General features: G+C 45.7%; 11 non-coding genes across 11 annotated transcripts; all 11 read right to left on the bottom strand.

Annotated features, from left to right (window-relative positions):
• Positions 1-1,196: 1,196 nt before the first annotated feature.
• Positions 1,197-1,278, bottom strand: TRNAS-CGA (transfer RNA serine (anticodon CGA)). The gene has a single exon. It is a non-coding gene; the product is annotated as a tRNA-Ser (tRNA).
• A 541-nt stretch (positions 1,279-1,819) lies between these two features.
• TRNAS-UGA (transfer RNA serine (anticodon UGA)) lies at positions 1,820-1,901 on the bottom strand. Its single transcript has one exon. It is a non-coding gene; the product is annotated as a tRNA-Ser (tRNA).
• A 541-nt stretch (positions 1,902-2,442) lies between these two features.
• TRNAS-CGA (transfer RNA serine (anticodon CGA)) lies at positions 2,443-2,523 on the bottom strand. The gene has a single exon. It is a non-coding gene; the product is annotated as a tRNA-Ser (tRNA).
• Positions 2,524-3,050: 527 nt separating this feature from the next.
• On the bottom strand, positions 3,051-3,132 carry TRNAS-UGA (transfer RNA serine (anticodon UGA)). The gene has a single exon. It is a non-coding gene; the product is annotated as a tRNA-Ser (tRNA).
• Positions 3,133-3,673: 541 nt separating this feature from the next.
• Positions 3,674-3,755, bottom strand: TRNAS-UGA (transfer RNA serine (anticodon UGA)). The gene has a single exon. It is a non-coding gene; the product is annotated as a tRNA-Ser (tRNA).
• A 542-nt stretch (positions 3,756-4,297) lies between these two features.
• On the bottom strand, positions 4,298-4,378 carry TRNAS-CGA (transfer RNA serine (anticodon CGA)). Its single transcript has one exon. It is a non-coding gene; the product is annotated as a tRNA-Ser (tRNA).
• A 527-nt stretch (positions 4,379-4,905) lies between these two features.
• TRNAS-UGA (transfer RNA serine (anticodon UGA)) lies at positions 4,906-4,987 on the bottom strand. The gene has a single exon. It is a non-coding gene; the product is annotated as a tRNA-Ser (tRNA).
• A 538-nt stretch (positions 4,988-5,525) lies between these two features.
• On the bottom strand, positions 5,526-5,607 carry TRNAS-UGA (transfer RNA serine (anticodon UGA)). Its single transcript has one exon. It is a non-coding gene; the product is annotated as a tRNA-Ser (tRNA).
• Positions 5,608-8,084: 2,477 nt separating this feature from the next.
• Positions 8,085-8,166, bottom strand: TRNAS-UGA (transfer RNA serine (anticodon UGA)). Its single transcript has one exon. It is a non-coding gene; the product is annotated as a tRNA-Ser (tRNA).
• Positions 8,167-8,711: 545 nt separating this feature from the next.
• Positions 8,712-8,793, bottom strand: TRNAS-UGA (transfer RNA serine (anticodon UGA)). Its single transcript has one exon. It is a non-coding gene; the product is annotated as a tRNA-Ser (tRNA).
• Positions 8,794-9,295: 502 nt separating this feature from the next.
• TRNAL-CAA (transfer RNA leucine (anticodon CAA)) lies at positions 9,296-9,377 on the bottom strand. The gene has a single exon. It is a non-coding gene; the product is annotated as a tRNA-Leu (tRNA).
• Positions 9,378-9,713: the final 336 nt, after the last annotated feature.

Here is a 9,713-nt window from a genome sequence, read left to right as displayed (position 1 = left end):
GTCAGAGTGCCCAGGACGGGCTCCACGGGTCCCGGGCAGTCCTCCCCCTGGGCGTCCGGCGCTCCCTTCTCCAGGCCGATGGCAGGTCAGAGTGACCAGGACGGGCTCCACGGGTCCCGGGCAGTCCTCTCCCGGGCGAACGTGGTTGTCTGACAGATTCGGGCGGATGTGCTTTTACGAACCGGATCGGAATCGGCCCAAATAATAATTTTAATATTCCACATTTGTAAAGTGCACAATCGCCCGTAAGGGTCTCTAGGCGCTAGGGGCCGTCGGGAAGATTAAGCAAGCTATTGCCCAGAGTCACATGGTGCTGGGCTAATCTGCCGCCGGTGCCGGGGATCGAACCGTGATCCCCAGATTCCGGAGTCAGCCGCCCTAGCCGCGGCGCCAGCTATTGCCCAGAGTCACATGGTGCTGGGCTAATCTGCCGCCGGTGCCGGGGATCGAACCGTGATCTCCAGATTCCGGAGTCAGCCGCCCTAGCCGCGGCGCAGGCTATTGCCCAGAGTCACATGGTTCTGGGCTAATCTGCCGCCGGTGCCGGGGATCGAACCGTGATCCCGAGATGGGGATATCCCAAAAACCTGGCATGGATACAGCCCGCCAGGACGGGTTCGGACACCCCTGCCTTAACCACTCGGCCATTGCAGCTCCATGAGTATGATGTCACTGTTCTCGTATATGAGCCATGCGCTGCTCACGTCAGACCGAGACTTAAAAAATAAAGTAACCGAAGGAAGGGGCAGGTACCAGCAGTGCTCTGTTGCCATCACTTATTTCGCTTGCTTTCATACAATTAATAAAAATAGCAACGCGTATCACTCAAAGTGAGTGACAGGGCACAGATGAGCAGTAATCAATCACTGCGCATTTCTACCCTCTTTTCCCTAAATTACGGCGCTGGGACCGGGCCCTCAAGTGTACTCAGAAAGAGTCCAAAAGCCTAAACAAGACACTCTACATAAAAAAAATTACTCGTTTCGTGACTCGTCAAGATCAGGCAGGACAGGTCCAGACTACGAACCCTTCCGAACCACCTGCTCTCTAAAACACTTCCTGAGTTTTGAAATTGTCTTAATGTTTACATTTAGTTTGAGTTTTTGCTGTTTAACTATGTGACTTGATGAGGATTGCGTAACGAGAAGTGAACATTTCCTGAACAAACCAAATGGTGTTCATGCAACATCGCCCGATGCTGCAAGCAGAATTCGAAACTGCGCAGGGAAACCCCATTGAATTTCGAGTCCAACGCCTTAACCACTCGGTCATCGCAGCTCCATGATTATGATGTCACTGTTGTCGTATATGAGCCATGCGCTGCTCACGTCAGATCGAGACCTAAAAAATAAAGTAACATAAGGACGGGGCAGGAACCAGCAGTGCCCTGTTGCCCTCACTTATTTCGCTTGCTTTCATACAATTAATAAAAATAGCAACACGCATCACTCAAAGCGAGTGACAGGGCACAGATGAGCGGTAATCACTCACTGCACATTCCTACCCTCTTTTCCCTATATTACGGCGCTTGGAATGGGCCCTTAAGAGTACTCAGAAAGAGTCCAAATGCCTAAACAAGACACGCTACATAAACAAATTATTCTTTTTGTGACTCGTCAAGATCAGGCAGGACAGGTCCAGACTACGAACCCTTACGAATCACCTGCTCTCTTAAACACTTCCTGAGTGTTGAAATTGTCTTAATGTTTACATTTAGTTTGAATTTATGCTGTTTAACTCTTTGACTTGATGAGGATTGACTAACGAGAAGTGAAAATTTCCTTAACAAACCAAATGGTGTTCATGCAAAATCTTACGTCGCTGCAAGCAGGATTCGAACCTGCGCAGGTAAACCCCATTGGATTTCAAGTGCAACGCCTTAACCACTCGGCCATTGCAGCTCCATGAGTATGATGTCACTGTTGTCGTATATGAGCCATGCGCTGCTCACGTCAGACCGAGACTTAAAAAATAAAGTAACCGAAGGAAGGGGCAGGTACCAGCAGCGCTCTGTTGCCCTCACTTATTTCGCTTGCTTTCATACAATTAATAAAAATAGCAACACGTATCACTCAAAGTGAGTGACAGGGCACAGATGAGCAGTAATCAATCACCGCGCATTTCTACCCTCTTTTCACTATATTACGGCGCAGGGACCGGGCCCTTAAGTGTACTCAGAAAGAGTCCAAAAGCCTAAACAAGACACTCTACATAAAAAAAATTACTCTTTTCGTGACTCGTCAAGATCAGGCAGGACAGGTCCAGACTACGAACCCTTCGAACCACCTGCTCTCTAAAACACTTCCGGAGTGTTGAAATTGTCTTAATGTTTACATTTAGTTTGAGTTTTTGCTGTTTAACTCTGTTACTTGATGAGGATTGCGTAACGAGAAGTGAACATTTCCTTATCAAACCAAATGATGTTCATGCAAAATCGTAGGTCGCTGCAAGCAGGATTCGGACCTGCGCAGGGAAACCCCATTGATTTCGAGTCCAGCACCTTAACCACTCGGCCATCGCAGCTCCATGTTGTCGTATACGAGCCATGAACTGCTCACGTCAGACCGAGACCTAAAAAATAAAGCAACGGAAGGACGGGGCAGGTACCAGCAGTGCCCTGTTGCCCTCACTTATTTCGCATTCTTTCATACAATTAATAAAAATAGCAACACGTATCACTCAAAGTGAGTGACAGGGCACAGATGAGCGGTAATCAATCACTGCACATTCCTACCCTCTTTTCCCTATTTTACGGTGGTGGCAACGGGCCCTTAAGTGTACTCAGAAAGAGTCCAAAAGTATAAACAAGACACGCTTCATAAAAAAATTACTCTTTTCGTGACTTGTCTATATCAGGCAGGACAGCTCCAGACTACGAACCCTTCCGAGCCACCTGCTCTCTAAAATGCTTCCTGGGTGAGGAAATTGTCTCAATGTTTACATCTAGTTTGAGTTTTTGCCGTTTAACTCTGTGACTTGATGATGATTGCATAACGAGAAGTGAACATTTACTTAACTAAACCAACTGGTGTTCATGCAAAATCTCATGACGCTGCAAGCAGGATTCGAACCTAAGCGGCGAAACACCATTGGATTTCAAGTCCAACGCCTAAACCACTCGGCCGTCACAGCTGCGTGAGTATGATGTCACTGTTGTCATATACGAGTCATGCGCTGCTCACATCAGGCCGAGACCGAAAAATTAAAGTAACGGAAGGACGGGGCACATACCAGTAGTGCCCTGTCTCCCCCACTCATTTCGCATGCTTTCATACAATTAATAAAAATAGCAACACGCATCACTCAAAGTGAGTGACAGGGCACAGATGAGCAGTAATCAATCACTGCACATTCCTACCCTCTTTTCCCTATATTACGGCCTGGGAATGGGCACTTAAGAGTACTCAGAAAAAGTCCAAACGCCTAAACAAGACACGCTACATAAAAAAATTACTCTTTTTGTGACTCGTCAAGATCAGGAAGGACAGGTCCAGACTACGAACCCTTCCGACCCACCTGCTCTCTAAAACACTTCCTGGGTGTGGAAATTGTCTGAATGTTTACATCTAGTTTGAGTTTTTGCCGTTTAACTCTGTGACTTGATGGTGATTGCATAACGAGAAGTGAACATTTACTTAACTAAACCAAATGGTGTTCATGCAAAATCTCATAACGCTGCAAGCAGGATTCGAACCTAAGCGGGGAAACCCCATTGGATTTCAAGTCCAACACCTTACCCACTCGGTCATCACAGCTGCGTGAGTATGATGTCACTGTTGTCATATACGAGCCATGCGCTGCTCACATAAGGCCGAGACCTAAAAATTTAAGTAACGGAAGGACGGGGCACATACCAGTAGTGCCCTGTCTCCCTCACTCATTTCGCATGCTTTCATACAAGTAATAAAAATAGCAACACGCATCACTGAAAGTGAGTGACAGGGCACAGATGAGCGGTAATCACTCACTGCACATTCCTACCCTCTTTTCCCTATATTACGGCGCTGGGAATGGGCCTTTAAGAGTACTCAGAAAGAGTCCAAATGGCTAAACAAGACACGCTACATAAAAAAATTACTCTTTTTGTGACTCGTCAAGATCAGGCAGGACAGGTCCAGACTACGAACCCCTTCCGAACCACCTGCTCTCTTAAACACTTCCTGAGTGTTGAAATTGTCTTAATGTTTACATTTAGTTTGAGTTTTTGCTGTTTAACTCTGTTACTTGATGAGGATTGCGTAACGAGAAGTGAACATTTCCTTATCAAACCAAATGATGTTCATGCAAAGTCGTAGGTCGCTGCAAGCAGGATTCGGACCTGCGCAGGGAAACCCCATTGATTTCGAGTCCAGCACCTTAACCACTCGGCCATCGCAGCTCCATGTTGTCGTATACGAGCCATGAACTGCTCACGTCAGACCGAGACCTAAAAAATAAAGCAACGGAAGGACGGGGCAGGTACCAGCAGTGCCCTGTTGCCCTCACTTATTTCGCATGCTTTCATACAATTAATAAAAATAGCAACACGTATCACTCAAAGTGAGTGACAGGGCACAGATGAGCAGTAATCAATCACTGCGCATTTCTATCCTCTTTTCCCTATATTAAGGCGCTGGGACCGGGCCCTTAAGTGTACTCAGAAAGAGTCCAAAAGCCTAAACAAGACACTCTACATAACAAAAAATTACTCTTTTCGTGACTCGTCAAGATCAGGCAGGACAGGTCCAGTCTACGAACCCTTCAAACCACCTGCTCTCTAAAACACTTCCTGAGTGTTGAAATTCTCTTAATGTTTACATTTAGTTTGAGTTTTTGCTGTTTAACTCTGTGACTTGATGAGGATTGCGTAAAGAGAAGTGAACATTTCCTTAACAAACCAAATGGTGTTCATGCAAAATCGCCCGATGCTGCAAGCAGGATTAGAACCTGCGCAGGGAAACCCCATTGAATTTCAAGTCCAACGCCTTAACCATCCGGCCATCGCAGCTCCATGAGTATGATGTCACTGTTGTCATATATGAGCCATGCGCTGCTCACGTCAGGCCGAGACCTAAAAAATAAAGTAACATAAGGACGGGGCAGGAACCAGCAGTGCCCTGTTGCCCTCACTTATTTCACATGCTTTCATACAATTAATAAAAATAGGAACACATATCACTCAAAGTGAGTGACAGGGCACAGATGAGCGGTAATCCTTCACTGTGCATTTCTACCCTCTTTTCCCTCTATTACGGCGGTGGCAACGGGCCCTTAAGTGTACTCAGAAAAAGTCCAAAAGCCTAAACAAGACACGCTTCATAAAAAAAAATTACTCTTTTCCTGACTTGTCAGGCAGGACAGGTCCAGACTACAAACCCTTCCTAGCCACCTGCTCTCTAAAACACTTCCTGGGTGTAGAAATTGTCTCAATGTTTACATCTAGTTTGAGTTTTTGCCGTTTAACTCTTTGACTTGATGAGGATTGCATAACGAGAAGTGAACATTTACTTAACTAAACCAAATGGTGATCATGCAAAATCTCATGACGCTGCAAGCAGAATTCGAACCTATGCGGGGAAACCCCATTGGATTTCAAGTCCAACGCCTTAACCACACGGCCATCGCAGCTGCGTGAGTATGATGTCACTGTTGTCGTATACGAGCCATGCGCTGCTCACATCAGGCCGAGACCTAAAAATTAAAGTAACAGAAGGACGGGGCACGTACCAGCAGTGCCCTGTCTCCCTCACTTATTTCGCATGCTTTCATACAATTAATAAAAATAGCAACACGCATCACTCAAAGTGAGTGACAGGGCACAGATGAGCAGTAATCAATCACTGCACATTTCTGCCCTCTTTTCCCTATATTACGGCTCTGGAATGGGCCCTTAAGTGTACTCAGAAAGAGTCCAAAAGCCTAAACAAGACACGCTACATAAAAAAATTACTCTTTTCGTGACTCGTCAAGATCAGGCAGGACAGGTCCAGTCTACGAACCCTTCCGACCACCTGCTCTCTAAAACACTTCCTGAGTGTTGAAATTGTCTTAATGTTTACATTTAGTTTGAGTTTTTGCTGTTTAACTCTGATATTCGATGAGGATTGCGTAACGAGAAGTGAACATTTCCTTATCAAACCAAATGATGTTCATGAAAAATCGCACGAGGCTGCAAGCAGGATTCGGACCTGCGCAGGGAAACCCCATTGATTTCGAGTCCAACGTCTTAACCACTCGGCCATCGCAGCACCATGTTGTCGTATACGAGCCATGCACTGCTCACGTCAGACCGAGACCTAAAAAATTAGAGCAACGGAAGGACGGGGCAGGTACCAGCAGTGTCCTGTTGCCCTCACTTATTTCGCATGCTTTCATACAATTAATAAAAATAGCAACACGTATCACTCAAAGTGAGTGACAGGGCACAGATGAGCGTTAATCAATCACTGCACATTTCTACCCTCTTTTCCCTATATTACGGTGGTGGCAACGGGCCCTTAAGTGTACTCAGAAAGAGTCCAAGAGAATAAACAAGACACGCTTCATAAAAAAAAATTACTCTTTTCGTGACTTGTCTATATCAGGCAGGACAGCTCCAGACTACGAACCCTTTCGAGCCACCTGCTCTCTAAAACACTTCCTGGGTGTGGAAATTGTCTCAATGTTTACATCTAGTTTGAGTTTTTGTCGTTTAACTCTGTGACTTGATGATGATTAAGCATGGGCGTAAAATCCGTTCCGCTCGCGGATTTTCGGTAAATTCGCAATCCGCGAACTCTCGCGAACTTGCCGAAAATTCGTAAAATCCGTGCGAAGCGGATTTTTTGCTTGGTCGCACTTGCCAACTAGAATACTATACCATTTCGCGGGAGTAAACACTTGCGAACACGTAGATGCGGCGGGCAGCGACAATCTCGCAATTGCGAGATTGCAAAATTTGCAATTTCGCACAAGAAATCCACCAGCAGGCAGCATAAACCTTGAAAATTATGATTTTTATCAGAATAACTCCTCAGGTTGACATTTGCCTGCACTTTTTCTTTGCAAGGAGTCCATTTTGGGGGGTGGGAGTGGGAGGAAGGAAGTGCCCCACAGTCTCCAACTTCCTGTTCCTGTCCACCAGGCTCCTCCCAGTGCTTTCTTCATGTGCTGGTCACTTTGATTTGGATCTTGACCTGGAAGGATTACTTTTTGTGGATGCTGCTGGATATTTGGATTTTTGCTAAAATGAAAGCACTCAGCAGGTGCAAAAGTTCAATCTTATCATTAGTAAGCATTCCCTGTAGTGCTTCCTGAGGGGCCACTTCAGAGGTCATTTGCCTACTTGCAACTATTCTATGACCCTGCTCTGACCCCCACAGCAGGCTCAGAGAATAGCTACAAGTATACAACAAAGGTCCTGTTAAAAAAATTACACTGCAACAGAAAGCAATTACAGACCAAACTGAAAGCACTCAGCAGGTGCAAAAGTTCAATCTTATCATTAGTAACCATTCCCTGTAGTGCTTCCTGAGGGGCCCTTCAGAGTTCAGTTGCCTACTTGCAACTATAGGCTACAAAGGTCCAGTGAAAAAAAAGTGCACTGCAACAGAAAGCAAATTACAGATAAGGAAGCAGGTGCCAGCCAGACTGGAAGTTTAAATTCAGTGACACATTAATCAACCCCAAATTAATTCATGTCAGTTGAAGCAGGGCAGGTGTGCTTGCTTTTTTTCACCCCCATAATCTACAGTGATAAACCAACCAGAGGGTGGCAGTGATGTACCTGAGGGTGGCATGGGTGTACCAGAGGGTGGCAGTGGTGAAACAGAGGGTGCTGTGAACCTGTGATGATGAACCAGATGTAGAAACAACATAGTCGCGGCCGTTGCGAGCCGACAAGTAAGTTCGCAATTGCGAACTGGTACAGATTCCTCGCGAACTGGCAGAAATCCTTGCGAACACAAAAAAAAAAATTCGCGAGAGTTCGCGGATTGCGAATCCGTAAATACGCAAGTTCGCGGATTGCCAATCCGCAAAATCCGCCCATGCTTAATGATGATTGCATAACGAGAAGTGAACATTTACTTAACTAAACCAAATGGTGCTCATGCAAAATCTCATGACGCTGCAAGCTGGATTCAAACCTAAGCAGGGAAACCCCATTGGATTTCAAGTCCAACGCCTTTACCACTCGGCCATCACAGCTGCTTGAGTATGATGTCACTGTTGTCGTATACGAGCCATGCGCTGCTCACATCAGGCCGAGACCTAAAAATTAAAGTAACGGAAGGACGGGGCAGGAACCAGCAGTGCCCTGTTGCCCTCACTTATTTCACATGCTTTCATACAATTAATAAAAAGAGCAACACGTATCACTCAAAGTGAGTGACAGGGCACAGATGAGCGGTAATCATACACTGTGCATTTATACCCTCTTTTCCCTCCATTACGGCGGTGGCAACGGGCCCTTAAGTGTACTCAGAAAAAGTCCAAAAGCCTAAACAAGACACGCTTCATAAAAAAAAATTACTCTTTTCCTGACTTGTCTAGTTCAGGCAGGACAGGTCCAGACTACAAACCCTTCCTAGCCACCTGCTCTCTGAAACACTTACTGGGTGTAGAAATTGTCTCAATGTTTACATTTTTTTTTGAGTTTTTGCCGTTTAACTCTGTGACTTGATGAGGATTGCATAACGAGAAGTGAACATTTACTTAACTAAACCAAATGGGGTTCATGCAAAATCTCACGATGCTGTAAGCAGGATTCAAACCTGCGCAGGGAAACCCCATTGGATTTCAGGTCCAACGCCTTAACCACTCAGCCGTCGCAGCTCCATGAAAATGATGTCACTGTTGTCGTATACGAGCCATTTATTTAAAAAATAAAGCGACGGGGCAGGTACCAGCAGTGCCCTGTTGCCCTCACTTATTTCGCATGCTTTGATACAATTAATAAAAATAGCAACACGCATCACTCAAAGTGAGTGACAGGGCACAGATGAGCAGTAATCAATCACTGCACATTTCTACCCTCTTTTCCCTATATTACGGCGCTGGGAATGGGCCTCAGAAAGAGTCCAAAAGCCTAAACAAGACACGCTACATGAAAAAATTACTCTTTTTGTGACTCGTCAAGATCAGGCAGGACAGGTCCAGACTACGAACCCTTCTGAACCACCTGCTCTCTAAAACACTTCCTGATTGTTGAAATTGTCTTAATGTTTACATTTAGTTTGAATTATTGCTGTTTAACTCTGTGACTTGATGAGGATTGACTAACGAGAAGTGAACATTTCCTTAACAAACCAAATGGTGTTCATGCAAAATCACGGGTCGCTGCAAGCAGGATTCGAACCTGCGCAGGGAAACCCCATTGGATTTTGAGCCCAACGCCTTAACCACTCGCCCATCGCAGCTCCATGAGTATGATGTCACTGCTGTCGTATATGAGCCATGCGCTGCTCACGTCAGACCGAGACCTAAAAAACTAAAGTAACGGAAGGACGGGGCAGGTACCAGCAATGCCCTGTTGCCCTCACTTATTTCGCATGCTTTGATACAATTAATAAAAATAGCAACACGCATGACTCAAAGTGAGTGACAGGGCACAGATGAGCGGTAATCAATCCCTGCACATTCCTACCCTCTTTTCTCTATATTACAGCGCTGGGACTGGGCCCTTAACCACTCGGCCATCGCAGCTCCATGAGTATGGTGTCACTGTTGTCGTATATATGAGCCATGCGCTGCTC

Source organism: Lissotriton helveticus, chromosome 11 (genome assembly GCF_964261635.1).
Source record: "Lissotriton helveticus chromosome 11, aLisHel1.1, whole genome shotgun sequence".
Classification (NCBI taxonomy): Eukaryota; Metazoa; Chordata; class Amphibia; order Caudata; family Salamandridae; genus Lissotriton; species Lissotriton helveticus.
The sequence above is the reverse complement of the archived record's forward strand: the minus strand, read 5'-3'. Positions and strand labels throughout refer to the sequence as shown.